Raw genomic sequence first — 20,769 nt, forward strand, 5'->3', positions numbered from 1 at the left:
GCGGTCGGTCCGTAATCCTGCCAGGCTATTTTCCAGTCCTGCATGCCATGCCATCTCAGAAAGGCCTTTAACCACAAGCTGGATTTTACAAAGTTCTTCAGATTTTATCTGAAGGGAACTAAAGCCCTTTCTTAGAACTGATCAGCTTTTTGCTTCATTTGACATTACTCAATAGGTTTTGCTGTGTCTAAATTAGAACAGTGTCTAATGGCTATCTGATTGTATTCATCATTGGTACATCCTGACAGGCATACAGCATGAAGGTCATATAAAGTCCCAGTTTACAAAAGGCAAACTTCTGATTTATTTCTGTTCAGGTTTTCAAGAAAACATCCTGGACTTCTCTCTATATAACTACTAAAGATTATTTGTTAGTATTAACCAATAGATAAGCACTACAAAAGAACTGCTGTACTGGGTCAGACTGAAAGTCTAGTATTCAGTGTCTAATCATGGTGAGATGCTAAAGAGCTCAGCCAGATCCAGCCCATGGAGCCACAGCATCTTCCCCACAGAGTTCTCCATGAGTTGGGCAATTTAGCAGTGGGGGAGCAGTGGCCTTTAAGGCTGCCATTCCTCCCTCTCTGTCAAATTCCCAAGCCGTGTATAGCCAAATCTGGGCCAGGCCATGCTCCCTCCCCATCACTGGGCTGGGTTGGGGCCAGGCCACACCCCTTTCCCCCAAGTGGCTAGATTGTGGCTGGGCCATGTCCTCTTCCCTTCATGTGACCAGATTGGGGTCAGGTTATACCTCCTTTCTCCTGTCCAGTCAGATCAGGATTGAGCTGTGCTGCCTTTTCCTCATGCCGCCAGATTGGTGCTGAATCCCTGTGTGGCTGGATCAGGGACATGCTGTCCCCTACCCCTCTCCATGTGGCTGGATTAGCCTTGCCGGGCCCACCTCACACGCTGGGTCAGGCCCACTAGCTGTATCCAGTCCCCAGAGGGACCTGGCACTGCCCATCTGGCCCATCAGGGAAAAAGGTTGAGGCTTGAGCACCACTGCTTTAGAGGAAGTATATAAGAAACGGACCATGAGTAGTGTGATCCATCCTATCATACCTTCCCAGTGCCTAGCAGTCCTAGCTTTTGGACTGTCCAGAGTCTGAGTTTACCCCCCTCACTGCTCTCTTTTAATGACTCCTGAGAAACTTGTTCTTCATAAATTTGATTGATCCCTTTTTTGGACCCACTTGAAATACTAGCTTCCATGACCTTCTGTGGCAGTGAGATCCACCCGTTCCAGTAAGTGGTCAGGTTCCAGTGAATCAGCATTATAATTTGAGGTGCTCTGGTAGTTTTGTGTTACTTTGGACATGATTGTTCATTTTTCCTTTTTCCATTTGTTTTCAGAGGTATCACATCACTCCAGGCCTTTACTTAAAACATCCTTTAAATCTGTTATTCGAGATATCTCCTTTAATTCTGGTGCTTCACAGCTGTACTTTCTCTATTTTTCATAAAGCTTTGAGCTTCATTTTTTATTAGGGGACCCTGTAACTGCTGACTCTAGCACCAACTCTAATTTTACATTTAATTTTTATAGCATTGTTGAATCCCAAGTATTTGGTTTCTGGGCTGTGATTTATAGTTAGCTGCTAGCTAACTATGTCCAACTTTCAGTCTGTGTTGCTAGTTTACAGTTAAACAAACTTTGATTTTACTTGTGAATAACAGTTTTTAATGAATCAGGGTCTTGAAATTTAAATTCATATAAAGCATATGGTAACAGCCGCTGTTACTGATAGGGCATTGGTCCAAGCTCCAGGTCAAAGATTTTATTAACAGCCCAGTAATCCAGTTCTGTAGCTTTCAGATGTCTCCCTAATGGCCTTCAAATACTCTGTTTTAAGATGGTCACTTTATTGTCAAAGTATCATTTCACAACAATAAAATTGTGATTTCATATGAATTAGACAAAGAAAAATGCACAGTAATAGCACTTCGTAAATTTTCAAACAAATCAGCTGTGTCTTTTCACCCTGAAGTTAAATCTCTGTTTTTTTTCTCTGGTGCATTTCTTCCTCACTTTTAACTGGAGAGGATATTTCATTTGGACACCATTTGAAATTTTAATGACATACCTCTACTCCAGCATGCACGTGAGACTCCAGCTGACTTCAGTTGGAGCTACGCATGTTGCTCACACAACAAGAGGGAGAATTTAGGCCTTTATAGGAAAGTTTGTACAGCAGCTTAGCTACTTAGAAAAAATGAACAAGAGTTTTTCTTAGCTTATCAGCAAGAGTATTTGGGATAGGTCCTGACCGTAGCTAAGTCAGCTTTCATTGACTCTGGTAACACAAAATGGACTGCGAGCCGTCTCTAGTGGTCATCAGAGATTCACTTGTATGATGGAGTTTCTCAGTAGTGTAAAACTGATGTATTCTTCACCAGTGTAGAATTCCTGTGTAGGGAGTCTCATGTGGTGTCTGGGGAGTAAAGGGTCATGGTCAGAGCAGTAGTTATGCTCTAGCAATCTCTGGTGGCCAGAATGGTCCCTTGGTCCCTTGGCAAATAGACCCTGGGCATTCTTGCACACAAGTGGTACTTAAGTGTGTGCTAACGTCTCATTTGAAGTCAGTGCTTAAAATTAAATTCAGGCTTAAAAGCTTTCCTGAAATAGGTTTTCTAAATGATTTCCTGAATTGGGACTTAGGGCTGGATTTTCCAAGGTACTTAGGCACCTAAAATTCAGAAAGGCCCTAAAGGGATTTTAATAAACAACTAAGTAGGTGACCACTGATTGAATGTTATTGCTTTAAGCTAAGGTGCTGAGGTACTAAATACTTCCAGCTTCAGTTGCAGTTTAAAGCACTTAATTCCTTTATAGGACTGGGTCCATTTTTTTCATGTGAGGTATAAATTTACCAAGTCCAGCTTTTTGTTTTCAGGAGGGCAAATACAGACATTGCAGCCCAAGCATTAGATTTGCTTATCCCCAGTGTACTTACCATTGCTAAGAAAGGAGCTGATACCAGTCACTTGAACAAGAAAAATATACTCAGATATGTAAGTAAGTGCAATACCCAAGGGTATGTATACATTTTCTTGGGATGCCATGTATGATCAAATGACTTACTTTAAGCCACATAATTTTAGATCAGATTGCTTGTGTAGACATTCACTGGTGCCAGGAGCCATGCCAGGACCCCAACCTAAGTAAATCAGGGTAGGAAAGGAGATTGGCAGGATTGGGAGGGACTGGCAAGTCTTCAGGGGTTTGGTGAGTCTGAGGGGGTGGTATTGTTTTTCCGGGGGGGGAGCCAGGGGGTTAAAACTACCCCAGTCAGGGTAGAGGGAAAAGGGTAGAAAAAGCACAGTTGCAGGTCTAGGGCAAGTGGTTAGGCATTCTTAGCCCCGGGGCTACACTCTGAAAGTGCACACACATTCACAAGATTGGGCTAATTTCTCCCCAATCTAATTTAGTGCACCTTCTCATGTAAATTAAATTAGGTTGAGCCAGCATTTTTTCCCCCATTTAACCTCCCCAAACATCTGTACAGATAAGCATTTAGATCGACTTAACCGTAGTTAGGTCAATCTAAGTGTAACTTCTATACACTTGGAGGCTGTGGCAGGGGAGGCTTTGATTTGTCCATATCCCCACTATATTTGTGCAACAAGAGAAGCACTAAAGTGAGCTGTAGCAAGAATGAGTAGTGATGTTAGAAAAGGACATTTCTCTTCTCATTTAAATTCCTCTTTTATTCCATTCTCCTTCAGATTCCTCCCAAAGCTTCATTTGCTGTGAGGAACACAAATACTAATACATGTATGTGTTAAATGGCTTGTGTGTAAAAGGGGAGGAATAAAAACAGAACCCGGGAAGAAAGGAGCTGGATTTCCTAGAGGAGCTTATGGTTCATAAGTCCAGTTTGACAGACTGAACATTCCTAAAAGCAATCATTCTCTCTCTCAACTGAGTATGCTGTCAACACGAAATAGATCATAAATAATGTTAATAAATAAGGTGAAGTTCCCCCTGGAAAGTTAAAGGCAAAACTTCTTAGAACTAGAGTAGGATCAGGATTTCACCCTCAGAATTCAAGGTGCTATAGTCCAGTAGTCAGTGACAGTATATTTTAAGCAAATACAATTCTACTACTAGTCTTAGTTTCATAATTGGTAGGGTCGGAAGGGACCTGAGCAGGTCATCAAGTCCAACCCCCTGCCATGGGCAGGAAAGGATGCTGGGGTCAAATGACCCCGGTTCGATGATTGTCCAGCCTCCTTTTGAAGACTCCCGGTGTAGGAGCGAGCACCACTTCCCTTGGAAAGTGGTTCCAGATCCTAGCTGCCCTGACTGTGAAGTAGTGCTTCCTGATGTCCAACCTGAACCTACTCTCAGTCAACTTAGGCCGTTATTCCTAGTTACTTCTGGTAATGCTTGGGGGATCAGGGTCTCTCCCGTTCCCTGCTGGTCCCCCTCGGTAAGTTTATAGATGACCACCAGAACCCCTCTCAGCCTTCTCTTGTGGAGGCTGAACAGGCTCAGGTACCTTAGCCTCGCCTCATAAGGCCTGCCCTGCTGACCCCTCATCATGTGAGTGGCCCTCCTCTGGACCCTCTCCATGCTGTCCACATCCCTTCTGAAATGCAGCGCCCAGAACAGGATGCAGTCCTCCAACTGTGGCCTGATCAGCGTCACATTGAGGGGGAGGATCACCTCCTTGGACCTGCTCGTGATGTATCTGTGGATGCATGACAAGGTTTGGTTGGCCTTACTGACCACATCCTCACATTGGTGGCCCATGTTCATTTTGGAACCGATAATGACTCCAAGATCCTTTTCTGCCTCTGTGCTGATGAGAAGGGAGTTCCTCAGCCTGTAGGTATGCTGCTGGTTCTTCCTCCCCAGGTGTAGTACCCTGCACTTCTCAGTATTGAAATCCTATTCTCATCCAGCCACCCCTGTAACCTGTCCAGACCTAGTTGTGGCCTGTTCCTCCCTTCTAATGTGCCCACTTCTCCCCGCATCTTAGTGTCATCTGCGAACTTGAACAAGTTGCTTTTAACCCCCTTGTGCAAGTTGCTGATGAAGATGTTGAACAGTGCAGGCCCCAGGACTGGTCCTGGGAAACCCCACTGCCCACATCCCTCCAGGTCGAAAATGACCCATCCACCACCACTCTCTGGGTGCAGTCCTACAGCCAGTTTGCAACCCATCTGACTGTGTAGGCCTTGATGCCACAGTCACTTAATTTCTTAATGAGAATGGGGTGATAGACCATGTTGAAGGCCTTCCTAAAGTCCAGAAAGACTACATAAGCCACGACACCTGCATCCAGGAATTCTGGGACCTGGTCATAGAAGGCAACCAGGTTGGTCTGACAGGACCTGTCTCTAATGAGCCCATGTTGGTTGCCCCTAAGCATAATCTCCCCCGGTTGTCTCTCACAGATGTGTTTTTGGATAATTTTCTTAAAGAGCTTCCCCAGGACCGAGGTAAGACTAATAGGCCTATAGTTCCCTGGGTCCCCCTTCCTCCCTTTTTTGAAAATGGGGAACCACATTGGCCCTTTTCCAATCCTCTGGCACCTCACCAGAGCAACACAAGTGCTCATAGAGCCATGCCAGGGGTCCCGCAATCACCTTAGCCAATTCCCTCAGCACCCTTGGGTGGAGATCATCTGGACCTGCTGATCTGAAGACATCCAGTGCCGCCAGAAGTTCCCTGACCAGGTCCTCTCTGACCCTTGGCCCAGCTATGCCTTTCCTGAGTTCATGTGGGATCCTGGTTGGGGGGGATGTCCCAATCCCTGCTCAGAAAAATGGAGGCAAAGAATTTGTTAAAGAGGTCAGCTTTACCATCTGGTGTGACCACCAGATCTCCAAGCGTGTCCTGCAGGGGCCCCACATTACCTGGTGCCTTCTTTTACTCCCTATGTATTTAAAAACGGACTTCTTGTTATCTTTGATCCAGATCACCAGTCCCAGTTCTGTCTCCACCTTGGCCTTCCTAACAGCCCCCCCTACAGTTTCGAACAATGGAGGTATAATCCTCCTTTCTAATGGCCCCTCCCTTCCATTGGGTGTACGCTTCCTTTTTAGCTTTCAGGCAATCCTGAATGCCTTTGGTGAGCCATGGGGACTTTTGAGCACTCTTGCCCCCTTTGACTCGCATTGGGACTGTCACCCTTTGGGCTCAGAGGATCGTCTCCTTAGGGAACGACCACTCATCTTGGACTCCCAACTCCCGTCCCCTCTGGGACCTCAGTGCCTCCTCAACTGATCTCCTTAACTCATTGAAATCGGCCCTCCTGAAGTCAAGGGCTGCTGCCTTGCTGCAGGCCTTTGACACCCTGCGCTGGATGGTGAATTCCAGTAGGCGATAATCGCTATCACCCAGCTGGTTGAGAACCCACAGTCCCCTCACCAGGTCATTGCCTGTGGCCACAACCAGGTCCAGCAGGGCATTCCCCCTGGTGGGACCATGCACCTCCTGGGCTAGGTGGAGGTCCTGTGTCTTGGCTAGGAACCTACATGAGCTGTCAGACCTAACTGACTGCTCTTCCCAGCAGATGTCTAGGTAGTTTAGGTCACCCATGATGACCACGTGCCTTGACTTAACTGCCTCCACAAGCTGACTGAGAATTCCCGGTCCAGCTCTCCCCCCTGCTTGGGTGGTCTGGAGTAGACTCCCACCGTTAAGTTCCTTTCCCCTTGACCCCCTTGCATTCTAAGCCAGAGCACTTCAGTCTGCCCTTCCTCTTACCCCGTGCTTTTTGTTGAGGATGTGTTTTGTTCTTTGACGTGGACCACGAAACCCCTGCTTTTCCTCCCTATTCTATCCCACCTGTACAGTCTGTAGCCCTTGATGTTTACCACCCAGTCATGGGTTGAATCCCACCACATTTCAGTGAGCACCACTATGTCCAGGTTTGTGTCAGTTAGCAGGAGGGCAGGTTCCTTCTGCTTGTTCCCCATACTACAAGCATTAGTGTAGAGGCATTTAAGTCCTCCTGTGGGTATATACACTGCCCCACTGATCCCAGGACTATCTGGATCCCTGCCACTTACCTAGGTACTTTTTGTGCTCATCACCTGTCTTGGCTGGGAAGCGTCATCATTTCCCCCTGTGGCCCCATCCCCAGTGTCTTATAGGCAATGCATTTAGTAAATTGGAGGTTGGGATCTGCCATGAGTGCATTTTATCCTGCATATTTGCTGGAAAAAATAGTCTAACCAAGCTGCTAAATAGCTAGAAGGAAGTAGTTGTACACTACCTATGCTGAGAACAGTAGAAATACATCAAGGCCATTTCTTCCATAAAGCCATTTCGTAAGTATACCCCCCACCACCACCCCTCCATGCCTCTGACAGTGTTTTCTATCTCATTTATAGAAAACACTATCAGACATCATTCTGCTGTCTGTCTTTGCAAGCTCCAATGCTCTTTGCCAGCATATAGACTCTGGTAGCTTTCCCAGAATATCAAGTAAATAAAGCATGTTAATGTTTTAAAAGTTATATACTTATCTGATACACTGACATTGCTTATTGTTTTGGCTCTGTGGGCACATAATCAGCTTTTTTAGAAACCTTACCTAAGCAGACACTTACCTGTGAGATTGGCATGGCTCTGAAGAAAAGACTGTTCCAGTCTCTTGAATAAAGAGAAGATGGATTACTATTCCATGAAAGGCTTTGTGGAAGCCAGGATTATTTCTTCTCTTTTCATTTTCACAGGACTGGCATTACTGTACAAAGAGCTACACTTAAATAGCATCAGGGTTTTGACAAAATGCAAACAAAAGTCAGGGCATATAAAGCTGACATTTTGGCACCCAGTGGTCTCTTTGCTCTCCCTTCTCTGTAGTGTTATGCATTAAGGCTACAGTGGCAAATGTTATAAATCCCAACTGCTGCTGACTTCACTGGTTGTCCCTGCTGCAGTGGTAATTGCCCCATGCATCCTCAGTGCCATCAGTTTGAGACTACTCCTGCTTGGCTCTTTACACCATGAAAATACAAACCTGCTGGTCACATGGCTACTTTACAATATTTTATTCATTCTTTACTGCTGTAACGTTAGCAAAGACTGATCTCTAACACTGCCTTGCTAGATTTAGATCTGTGCAGAAACCTGAAAGAAACAGAATTCAGGTGTCTGGGACTTTTATACACATAATCATACATTTGAGCCAAATTCATGAATGGCGATGCAAATTGTAGTCCCAGTCCCAACTGGGCTACTAGGTCCTAAGGAGGACTCTGAAGCGGCAGAGTTGGTGTTTCCCCTGCCATTCCCCATTGGAGGTTAGCAAAAGGTGGTGGGGCTTTAAGTTATGTTTGAGGCTACTAAGCAGAAGCACAGACCCAATGCATTTCCCAGCTATCTCAAGCACCATAGCACAGTGGAATTTGCAGCTGAGTCATATTGTTTAGCATGGACATAGGGACCTCGTATTAACAGAAGCCAGCACAGGCACATCCTTGAGTGAACTTGGTCTTTTCCTTTGGGATATGTTGATTGTCCTTAAAAAGCCAGAATGACCAAGAGTTAGTATACAGGCTTCTCTTTGAATAGATCAGAATTGTCAATTTGGTATTTTTGAGCAAGTGTATTTATATACTTTACTTTTATTTATAAAGTGTTCATCCAGTCCTTTGGATACTGTACAGTGTGTGTTTAAGATTACAGATCAGCAGGTCTAAGATCAGAAACTGATATTCTTTCTCCTCTCCCCTAGCCATTTACACATAAACATCCTAGATTTAGCCCATGGTGTTGGATAATTACTGAGAAAGGATGTGCTGCTTTGCAGCCTGTGTCACCATAACATTTCTCATCCTAAAAGCATCTCAGTGAAATGCTGAGTTTGATCCCAGCCCCAGTGAATATCTCTATTACAATGGTTTTGATATTCAAATATATCAAATCATTTTTCTGACTTGCAAATGTTTTGGACACACAGCTTCTTGCAAGTGAAAAATGCCTAGGTTTGGAGGGAATCTGATGAGCATGAAATGAGTTTTGAAGTGTTGTCTAGCGGAGCAGCTTCTTTGCAAAACAGAAGGTTTCTAAAGATAAATATAGAATGAGTGGAAGGGAACCATGGCCAGGGGATGGTTCAGGTGATAAAAGGAAAGTTTCATGAAGTTCCACAGTTATGAATGATTCTCAGCAGGGTGCAAACCAGTCTACCAGTAAAAGCCTTGTGCATGTGTTGAATTCAAGAACTGTTGTCCCCATGCCCTTATCTGAACAATTACATGATAAACCTTGGAGAGAAGTGGTCAGCTGTAGAACCCAATTTTGGTTTTGATTTTTAGCTAAGCTGACTAGCCACAGTGTAAAGATAAGTGCCTGAAGAGGTGGGTGAGGAATGGAATAGAGATGGGGAGGGCACACACCTCTTATCCTTCTCCTCTTCCCCCACTCCCCACATCCTGCATCTTCTCATTTGAGACTCTGGAACAAGGCTCTGGAACCTGGGAGGACAGAGCAGCAGCAGCAATACATGGTAAAAGAGTAGTGGCCAGAAGTTTGCTGTTGTTTGGGGAGATGTTACCTAACTTTTTTTGCCACTGAAACTCAGTGTTTAAATGGCCACTTGACACACATGGTGGTAAATAAAGGTGATATCCTTTAGCCACTGCTCCTGTGCCATAGGTCTTTTTTCTCCAAACATTTCGTTTAAAACAAAGCAGCAAAAGGAAGGATCCGTTTTGTTCGGCTCATTTTTAATCAGCACACTAAGAGAAATGTTTATTCTTAGAAACAATACAGCAAGTTAATAACACTTTTTGTTTAAAAAAGATGATAGTGTAATGGGATAGCTTATTTAATGAAAAATATGCATTTTTCTGGAATTCCCTCCCTACTGGAGGCTTCCAGTAGATGGTGCCATGCTTTGCTTTCAGACATTTTGGCCCCTGAAAATATTATATTTAATATGTGTTTAATTGGTTAAACATGTCTTCAGTACAGACCTGACCACATGATAAAATAAGCCACAAAGCTATCACACAAAGAGACAAGAGCCCCTCCCCCCCCCCGCACCCAGGAGATGAGAGCCCCTGGCCCACCCCGCACCTTTCTAAGCAGCTCAGGAGGTAGCAGCAGCTCCTTCCAGCTCCCGGCTGCCACTGCCGCAGACCCCCACAAGAGTCAGAGTGTAATTCGAACTCTGATTAAATTGAATGTGCGACTGGTGCTTCCAGCCTTGGGAGCCATTGAAAACTAGTGTTATCCCAAAGCTGTGAGTGCTGGTCAACTGATATGAGCTCCCAGCAAGGGGAGGGAGCTCAGGGGAGGCAAGGGCTACACTCCTGCAACTGGGAGCTTGGCTCCTGGGCACTCCTGTGGCCAAAAGTGTGGGAGAGCTTTTAGCTCTGATGCTGTCCCACAGCTGGGAGCCCTGACCAGCTGACTGGGGCTCTCACCCACAGGAGTGCATGGGAGCCAGTGTGGCTACTTGCTGGTGCTTGGGGGCTTGGAGCCCCAGGGTCTCCCTGTGTTGGCTTAAAAATAGTATTTAAAAGCCTGTTTTTGGGAACTGGTGTATAGGTATCTGCATTATAGGGGTTCAAGATAGGCAGTAGGGGTTAGTTGGATTTCTAAGAGCCTGGGTTTCACACACAGTTCCATATAGCCCTGGAAGCAGATGAGCTGTCTAACACAACGAGGGCACATAGTCTAGAAAACAGCCCGGGAACCAAAGAAATATGTACCATACTGTCCCATAACACAATATAAGTGACACCAACTACAAGGCCCCGGCACAGAGCGGGGGCCTGAGTCTTGGTTTTGGGGGAGCAGACCAAATTAGGAGAAGGCCTGGAAGGCTACATGGATGTGTGACCACAGAGAAAAAAACAACCAGAGATAGCCACGGATAAAAAGTCATCAGGAGTCATCAAGGAGGAAGGAGAATACAAAAACAGAGACTCGAGATTAACAAAGGGTTCCTCCCTTTGTCCTGTCCCTCCCATCCCTCCCTGTTCCTTTTTGTCCCTCTTTGCTGTCCCTCTCCTTTCTCCTTCCCAAGAGGAGTCCCCATCCCCATCCCTGTCCCCTGGGAAGGGTCCCTGAGGCCACCATGGACCAAGAGCATACCAGCAGCCTGTCTTATGCACCCCACTGGAGCTGGGCTGTGGGCCTCGGCATCTCACCTTCAGACTGCTGATACCTAAGAGAAAGAGCCTCAGAGTGGAGCCTGCATCCTGCCCAGATGTACTTTGACTCTGACAGCACTAGGATTGGTACATATAGAATTGCTTGATTGTTTGTAGTGTTGCTTTTTGTTATCACTCTGTGTCAATAAATTCACCTATTATCAACTGGCAGGTGTTGTGGTTGGTCTGAGGGTTGTGCCTGCCTGGAACAAAGGTGTAAGGGCTGGGTTCCTAAAATCCAGCGTCAACACCTGCACTAGCAATATGGTGTATTTCGATCTGAGCATCAATCCCACAATCATGCCTCCTACTGTGCACACATGGTATGGCAGGAGGCTTGCTTCTTGGGATCATGCATCAGATCCTATCATGCCTTTAATTTAACCTCTGTTAGCAGCTAGAAAAATAGATTTTTTAGACGCAAGGAGGGATGTGGGATGTGAAATGAGAAAAAAATAAGTTGTTAGGAGCAGGAATAGTTGCACCTTGCCAGCGTAAAGTCTGCATCTCCTTATAGTAGTTCATTAGCTCCTTTGCTGTGTGAACATGTAATGCTTACCATTTGTCTTGGAGATGTGCAACACTGAACCCTAATCGGGTGAACTTAATAAAGAAAAGAAATAAAGGAATTAGGCTTAAAGCTTTTTGTTCATTTTACCTTGGCTTTGTTTCATTGGAAGCAGAAAAGCCAAAGGGGTACATTTCCACAAAGGCAAAATGCATCTCTTGAAAGCCAGAAAAACAAAGGGCCGGATTCTGTCTCAACTCATAGATGCCTATGTGAGATGCTCTTCCACCCTGCTCAAGTCAGTGAAAATACAGAAGGTGGGTGGGTCATCCTCTTCGCTGCTTTTGTGACTTGATCTTAAGGGTAGGCTCATGGTGTATCACAAAAGGACATGCATTCATGGATTTCGGGGACTGTCATAGGGTGAGAATAGTACTTAAGAAATTCAGGCAATTAATAAATGGCCCAATAGTTTGGTGACTTAGTTTGATTGAAGTGAATCCTACTGAATCCTACACCCAACTCCAATGAATGAGAATGGATTTTCTAGTGCAGGGGAGAGGAGTGGCATGTGGCTGAACGTGGAAGGTGGTGTAGGGTGGTGGATGATGGCAGCAACTGCTGCTGCATGCAAGCTTCCCCCTCCCATCTGACTGGCCGAGTGGCAACTGTGTGGACCGCAGAGGGGTGCTGTTGCCCTGGCCCTGCTCTGGGGCGGTGGTGGTGGGTGGTGGCTCTCCTTCCCCACCCACCCACGCGTAACCCTCTAGGTCCTTCCCAAGTACCCCCAGGGCTTTGTATACCCCCAGTTGACCACCTCTGTCCTAGTGGTTCAGGTACTGGGAGGAGATGGAGTCTACTCCCAGCTTTGTTATGAACCTGCTCCATGACCTTGCACAAGTCGCTGCACCTCTCATTGTGTACCTCTCTTGTCTATATAGACTGTACAATCTGAGGCAGACCTGACTCTTCAGAAAATGTGTTTGTACAGCATTTTGCACAATGAGGTGCCTTGACACCTTGCTGGAGTTATTTGATTCCAGCCATCTTTTCTGGCCAGAGTAGGAGGGCTGGACCAGATGATCTCACAGGGTCCCTTCCAGCCCTAAACTTCTGTGAATCTGTAATGCAAGCCTCTAGACCCAGTGTACTACCACTAATGATTATAAACAGCAACAATTGTAAATGCTGTACTGCTTTCAAACAGCAGTATACAACATACTTTACATAACCAGAGTTTTCAATCACAAAAAAGCTGTTTCTTTTCTCTGACAACTGCCAGAAATGGCAAAAGGATACTTGAAAAAAACCTGCAGAAAGACCTGCAAATGAAAGATTAAGCTACAAGTGGAGATTTCATTTTCCATTCATTGTGGGTCAGAAGATAACAGCTGCTGTATAAGTAGTTTGAGGCCCTTGTTTCTCCAGCCTGTGGCAAAGAGGAGAACACTAAGGGCACAGGGCAAATTGTCTCATCCCCAGGAGTTCTTTTGAGTGAGAGCAGCTAAGATTACACACATGAACAGAGGCCCTGCCAATACAGTGTCATGATTAAAAAAAACCTTTCTATTTGCTGGAATCCAGACACAGCTTATAGCCAGAAGCATAACAAGTGGTTGACAATGAGGGCATCAACCCCATGCACCTACTTAGAGGAGGTACAAGAATGACTGTTGCCATTGCTACTATGGCCAGCCCACCCCCTGCTGCCTCCATTGCCACCCAGGGGGCAAACCATGGTAGTTGCACCTTGGTTTGTAACATCTATGGTAAAGATAAATATCTGGCATGAATTTCAATTATAAGTGCATAAGATGCATTTGCTTAATTTGCATTGTGTTTCTATGCATATTATTCCAGCAATACTATCTTGTTGCTTAGAGGAAAGGAGAAGCAGGCTTCAAGGTCTTATCATTTGCTGGGGCACAGTATTTCTATGGTTGTTTTATGTACTTTGGCAAATAATGTGCAATTAGAGGTTAATGACACTACACCTTCTTCCCTATTATTTGATAATACATTCGGGGGGGGAATAGCCTAGTGCTCACTATCTAGCGTTTACTTTTCCAATCCTGTGCCAGTCTACCTGTCAAAAAAGAGACAGATCCATGCAATTTTCCTGTCGTTACATGATTTTTATAATGAGAATTACAAAGTCACCTGCTGCAGCTCACATATGGTGCCCTTTGTAGATTTTTTGTTCTAAGAAGATTTTTTTAAAAAGGGAGGAAGGGGGCTGAATATATTTTTCCTTGTTCCTTTCACTTGGTTGTTGGTCTGACCTTTTGTTTCTCAATTTCAGCATGAAGATAAATAGCTTTCACACATTCATTTTCATTTGCTACATTCTGATTATCAAATTTTGTGCATGTTGTCCCTCTGGGGCTTCAATTCTTTTTTCCATTACCCTCCATCCCATACCTTCCTTCCTGTGTCCCTAACTCCTCCCAAGAGGCCCCGTCACTGCACAGTGCCCTTTTTGCAGTGACTGGGGGTAGAAATGGAATAGCCAATGTGTTCTGTTACTGCTCACAAAGTGGTACTGTAGACAGTGCTCACACAGGCCTCCCAAGACACAGCCTCCCCAAAAGAAAAGACCCTTGCATGGCATGGGATGTCATAGATTTCATAGACATTAGGGCTGGAAGGGACCTCGAAAGATCATCCAGTCCAGCCCCCTGCCCCAGGAGCAGGAAGTCAGCTGGGGTCATAGGATCCCAGCAAGACAATCATCCAGGTTTCTCTTGAAGGTGTTCAAAGTAGGTGCTTGAACCACCTCCAGCAGCAGGCTATTTCAGACCTTGGGGGCTCAGACAGTAAAGAAATTCTTCCTTATGTCCAGCCTGAAACAGTCTTGCAGGAGTTTATAACCATTTCAGCTTGTCATCCCTTGGGGCGCTCTGGTGAACAAACATTCCCCCAGATCCTGGTGGTCACCCCTGATAAACTTATAGGAGATCATCAGATCACCCCTGAGCCTACGCTTTTCCAGGCTAAAGAGCCCCATGGCTCTCAGCCTCTCGTCGTAAGGTCTGTTTTCCTGACCTCTGATCATGTGTGTGGCTCTTCTCTGGACTCACTCTGGATGTACCTCTACAGCTGAGAGCACACTGATACAAAGTGATGACATTTCACCTACCATTCAGTTCACTGAATGACTCTTTCCAGATTTGCCTGCAACAGAGAGAACCTTTCCTTTCATAATCAGGAAAAGCATGAAGTGGGCCAGGAGGAAGGGCTGACTTGTTTTCTGCCTTTCATGAGATGTGGAAACCAAAACATATCATACCTTTGTCACAAAGCCACTGTATCACATGCCATCCATATTGGTTAGGATGCAATTCACCATTATCTTTCTTTGGACTCACTAACCTTTTAAAAAAGTATTTTCCACCGTTTTTTAGAAACGTTAATGGCATTAGTTTTGCAACATTTTATTGGCTATTTAGTTTTGCTTTTTGTTGTTCTTGTGACAAGTTCAGATAGATTACTGAGATTTAATTTTAAAGTTAGTTTTCCAACAATGCGGATGGAGAATCAGCAAGAAAGAATATAGGCAATTTACTGAAATCCTGCCATGTCTTTTATCTAGCAATAGAGGCTAATGGGTTTGGAAAATTTAAGATAAGGATGCCTTGAGGCAAGAGTAATTGGTTGTGTTAGAAAGGGCCAAATTAACTTGGTGTATCAGATCTATGTATAATATGTTTTGCCTACCTCTTATTTCTGCCATTTTTATGTTTTCCTTTGTCTCCATGCATTTAAAATAGTGATTGACATTAGCTTACTTTCTAACCTGAGAATCTTCCAGATAACAAAACCACAAAGTATTAGTTGAAACGGAAAAATGTCACATCCTTTTAGATTATGCATAGTCTGTCTCCAAGTGGTAACATGAATCTTTTTTGTCTTAAAATTTCAGTTTAGTTGTATGTGTGGGTACAAGTCTGAAAAATTATACTGAAGCTGTTGCCTACTATTATCAAAAGCAATTTTGTTTCTCTTTAGACCATATTTTTAAGTTACAGAAAATAAGCTGGGAAATATTATTACAAGACTTGTTTGAGATGTGGTTGATTAAATGCATGTCGCCTGATCAGTTCTGTACCATGAATCTTCTAATTCCATAGCAATTACCCAAAAATATTATTTTACCTTTTAGATGGTTGGCAAATTGATATAATATCATCCCAGTAAAGCAGGAGATAGTACTAATGATCTCTAGTGTGTTGTGCTTCAGCAGCCCACTCACCATCAACTTCTCAAAGTATAAGTCAGATAATAGTCTACAGCCTTCAAAAGGGAACAGCAGCACTTTTCAAGACAGCTTTTTCCCTTCTTAGATCTGAAGGGAGATGTGAATGTGTCTGTGAAAGCAAACTTTTCTGCAACAAAGTTTAACTACCATTCAGTATCCTGAAGTCACTGAGGGTATAATATGTTTGGGTGTTTGATAGCCACATTAGTGATTTATTACTGGCACTGCAAGCTAAAGTAGGATTAACATTTCTAGTCATGTTAAGTACATGTTGAGTTGTCTAATGCATGAAAGTAATAGCAACATCTTAAGATAGGCATGCCATTGTAACCACTAAAAAGAGACATGTGCAGGCTTTTTTGAATGGCAAATCATAATTCACTGGAGAGGTAGAGGTATGAAAATAACTTCAGCCATGGATTGCTGCCTATCGGAAATCTTGTTTTTCCCTCCTCTTCTCCTCCCTTGCTTTCATCAGTAGGCACCCATCAAACTGAAAAGGGATTTCTGCTGCCCAGTTTATGTCTAGTTCATTGACAAGAGACAGAAGAGTCACTTCTCCCTCAATCCCAACTAAATTACTTGAAAACAGGTTTTATGTTGCATGTAAGCTGTGTAAATCCAGTCAAGCTTCAAGTGGAAACCAATTTTGTAGTGTGTAAGTATCATTGATTTGTTAATCTGAGGATTTTTTTATACAAACTGAATTGGATTAGCTAGTTCTGATTGCATGTCACCTGCAAGTCATTTGAATGCTGGACAGCTTAGTGAGTAAAGAACTAGAAATTAACTTTTAAGGCCACTGTCTATAAATTCAATTATTGATGCTTAAAGAGGAATCGGGTAATCTCATTATATGTAGTCTACTATAGCACAAGTCAGAATCTTGCCATAAAGGATAATTGACAATTTTTCTTCAGAGGATCTGAGCTCATATATAAACGAACCTACAGAAAAGGCAGGAAAGTAGTGTGAAGAATCTGCAGTTCATTTGAAACATCAGGAATGCTCTTGTTTTCCTCTCCAAACAATTGTAAGAGCCTTATTTTAATTCATGGAACTACAGAAGTGTATTGAAATGTTCACAATCAGAAAAAAAGCATGTTCACATTTCACTGGTTCATAGATGTAGAGTCGGAAGGGACCTTAGCAGATCATTGAATCCGACCCCCTGCCATGGGCAGGAAAGAGGTTTGGGGTCAGATGACCCCAGTCAGGTGCTTGTCCAGTCTCCTCTTGTAGGCTCCCAAGGCAGGGGAGAGCACCACCTCCTTGTAAACCTATTCCAGAGTCCAGCAACCCTTACCGTAAAGAAGGTCTTCCTGATAGCTAACTTAAATCTGCTCTCTGTCAAGTTGTGGCCATTGTTCCTAGTTACTCCAAGGGGTGTCCTGGTAAACAGAGCATCTGCTACTCCCTGCTGCCCTCTCCTCCCCTCCCCTAATGAATCATATTTCTTTAAATCATAGAGTAGAATCATAAAATCAGAGAACCAGAAGGGACCTGTAAGATCATCAAGTCTGGTCCCCTGTCATGGGCAGGAAGTTATTGGACTCAGACAAGCTCAACAAGGTGCTTGTCCAGCCTCATCTTGAACACCTCCAAGGACTGCACCACCTCTCCTGGCAATGTGTTCCAGATTCTGGTGACCCTTACAGAGAAAAAGGGGTTTTTTCTTATGTCTAGCCTGAATAAGAGTAATCTCTATTAGCTTATGCTCATTGGTCCTCATATACTCATATCCAGTGGCATTCCAGTTTTGCAGCAAGGATGAAGTTCTGCCTCATAGTAAAGCAATTAAAGTGGAAGATAAATGAAAAATAAAGGCAGTGATGAAAGGCAAAAGTGGTAAGGTTTTACTCCATATTTGCCATATGGAGTATGCCATACTCCATATGGAGTTTGCCATATGGAGTATGCCATATTTGCCATATGGAGTATGCATATTTGCCATATGGAGTATTCATCAAAAAGCACCCTTTGAAATACCATGCTAGAAGGTGGCACAGAATAAGTATTCACAAGGTGCACTCATCACAAGTGTGGTTAAATGATGAAAACAACTAAAACAGGGCTAAGAAAGCATTTAAGTCACAAAGAAGGACACACTTTCTCAATTGTACCTTGGTTTTGAATAACCCTGTGTTTCCCATGGCATTACTTAGAACAAAATAAAAAAGCCAAACAGATGTAAGAGTGGGCTCTGTTTTTTAGAACTTCCCCTTCCACAGGAAAACAAATGTGTGCGTGTGAAGAGGGGGAATGAAGAGGCAACCATTCTGAACCGTCCTATTAGCATTTTATGAGTATTCAGTGTTTGCATTACTGTCAAAGTTTGATGTTGGTAAAGTGGTTGCTATTCCACTCATCTAGTCTGGTCAGACTCAGGGATGCTAAACATTAGAAAGGATGGGAGATTGAGATGGGGAGCAGGAATGCTGTGTAAAAAAGAAATGTACATAAAATAGGCATGCCCTTTTACTGGGGGAGGGCTGCAGAGCCAGAACTGATGAGGACCAGGATGTGCAAAGCTTTGGTTGCCGATTCGATTCAGAGAAGATTTGGCCCAATTCAGTGGCAGAATCATTAAATCCCCATCAAATTGGGAGACCCATTAAAAGCTCCAAATCAATTTGAAGCATCCCAATTGATTCAGAAAAGATTCGGTGATTCGGAAGCGGTCTTGTGGGGAAACAGAAACTGGGAAGGAGGGGGTGAATTGCTCTGATATTGACATCTGTAGCTTTCCCTGAGTTCCCTTCTAATCACAGTGTTCTGGGGGAGGGATATAGAAACAGTATATAAGGCTCTGTGTGAAGCCTGTCTCTGCCTTTTGTGAGCTGTCTCTGTCTGGAAGCAAGTGTGTGAAAGACACTGGCTGCAGTGGCTCGCTTCCTAGTCAGTCTCTTGCTAGTCTCTCTTCTTGGAAAGGATTGGATACACCTTACTAATTACCCTTGTCTAGAATCCCTCTACTTATCCCTATCCAATCCATTCCTTTCAACTTATTCTTCCCCCTAAATCCTCTTTCTTGTTCTTGTTGTTTCCCCACAGTTTTAAAAAAACAAAGCTGTGTTTTCCCTGGCAGTGTCTCATCCATCACTGTGCAGGAAAGTACATATATTACACACACACACATGCACACATACACAGATAAACAGAAGATATATTCAACAGTTACAAAATATATTACACACACACACACACATTTTCCAGCCCAGCAAACATTATGAAGTGTGCTGGAAAGGCAGGTGCCAGGTCTTCTAACTGGGGAGAGAGAGGAGCTAGAGGAGGTAGGGGAAAAGCTGCAAGTTCACCCTTGCCCAACCAAAGGCGCACCTTCTTCTGCTGCCAGTGGGAGCAAGGAGGTGGGAGCAGTACCTGTCCCTGCACCTGCACCACCTCCACTAACTCCAGAAATAGCCACCAGCACTAGCATGACAGTCTCCTCCCCAATTTCGGCACCAAGCATGAGCCTCCCCATGCCAGAGGAGGAGCTGGATCACACCAGGGGAGCCGAGTGCCATAGGGAAATTCTGGGGAAGGAGGAGGAATCTAAGTTTATGCTCCACACTGCTCAAAGTTGCACACACACCAACTGCAGATGCTTCCTCAGTCTGACAAAGGGTTTTTAAACCCAAAAGCTTGCTAAGATATATTCCTCCAACCAGTTGATCTAATAAAAGATATCACATGGACTCAAAGAACCTTGCCTGCCTCTTCCTTAGACCAACACAGCTACAACCAGAAACCCAGTTAACACACACAAGTGACACAAGTTTTGCTTTCAACAGTTTGAGGTGCATTTTCACAGAAACCCCTGCACCTATGTCCTTGAAACTTGGCCAGCTTCATGTTCTCAGAAGAGGCTACCATCCCTGCCATTTTCGTCCAATTCTGCAAAAGAACAACAAAGTTATAGGTATTTTAGTGATTCCCCATTATAGTCTATGACCAAATCAGCACCAAATCTTTCAAATCCAATTCAACTGAATTGATTTGGGACAGTGATCCAAATCACTGAATTGAATCACTGTTCCCCAAATCCAAATCGAATACCGGCAGCTTTGCACAGGCTTAATGAGGACCCTTTATGGGAAAGGTTTTTGTGGCCCAGGCAAAGGCAGCTGGCAGGGCTGGAACTAACAAGCAGCCCCTGTGTTCAAGCCAGCTAACAGACCAGAATGGCTGGAAGGGACAGGACCCAAGGAATAAATAGGCTTGCACACAGGCATGAGAGTCAGTGAAGCCCTGACCAGGGAGAGGGCAGGATGGGCCCTGCTGGAGAGAGAAAGGGACTAGATCTACACTGGGAGTAGCCCTAGAAGGGAAGTGAGTTTATTTTATGTTTTCCCTTTTTGCTTTCTAATGGACTACCGGTAGACCGGATTTGGCTAGAAGGGGAGATAAGGAGGCCACTTTTGACGCCAGAGGGTCACATGTGGTTTCTGAGCCCTACCAGGGGCCAGGCTCAAGAGACAGACAAGCAGAAGTTTATAGGGGTTGAAACCTGAGCCTGGAAAGGCAGTTGAGGTGGTCTAAGGCCAGGAAGGCTGGGCCAGATCCCAAGAGGTGCAAAACTAGAACCAGGGTCCCAGAGCCTGAGAGGGGCAGGAAACACAGCCAGGGACCTAAAGCCTGATAAGGACAAGACAGGGGCTGGACCCCAGAAGCCGGGTCCAACACAGTGGGCCTAGGCTAAGGGGGAGCAGCTAGAGGAAAGGGGCAGGGTCCAGGAAAGCCAAAGCCCTGACAGCATCGCAGCAGCCTACAGAGGGGCAGACCTTGTATTGAGGGCAAGGTGCCCACTGCAACTATTAACCATTAATGTCTGTGAGGCGTGGGTGTGGCTGTAGGGGCAGAAAGAGACCATGAATAG

The 20,769-nt window shown here is 44.6% G+C and overlaps 1 protein-coding gene across 1 annotated transcript in view; it reads left to right on the forward strand.

Annotated features, from left to right (window-relative positions):
* PARK2 (parkin RBR E3 ubiquitin protein ligase) overlaps positions 1-20,769 on the forward strand; it is a 1,395,896-nt gene that overhangs the window by 1,107,013 nt on the left and 268,114 nt on the right. The window lies entirely within an intron of this gene.

This window comes from Crocodylus porosus, unplaced genomic scaffold (assembly GCF_001723895.1).
Source record: "Crocodylus porosus isolate Cpor-Errol unplaced genomic scaffold, CroPor_comp1, whole genome shotgun sequence".
NCBI classification, from domain to species: Eukaryota; Metazoa; Chordata; order Crocodylia; family Crocodylidae; genus Crocodylus; species Crocodylus porosus.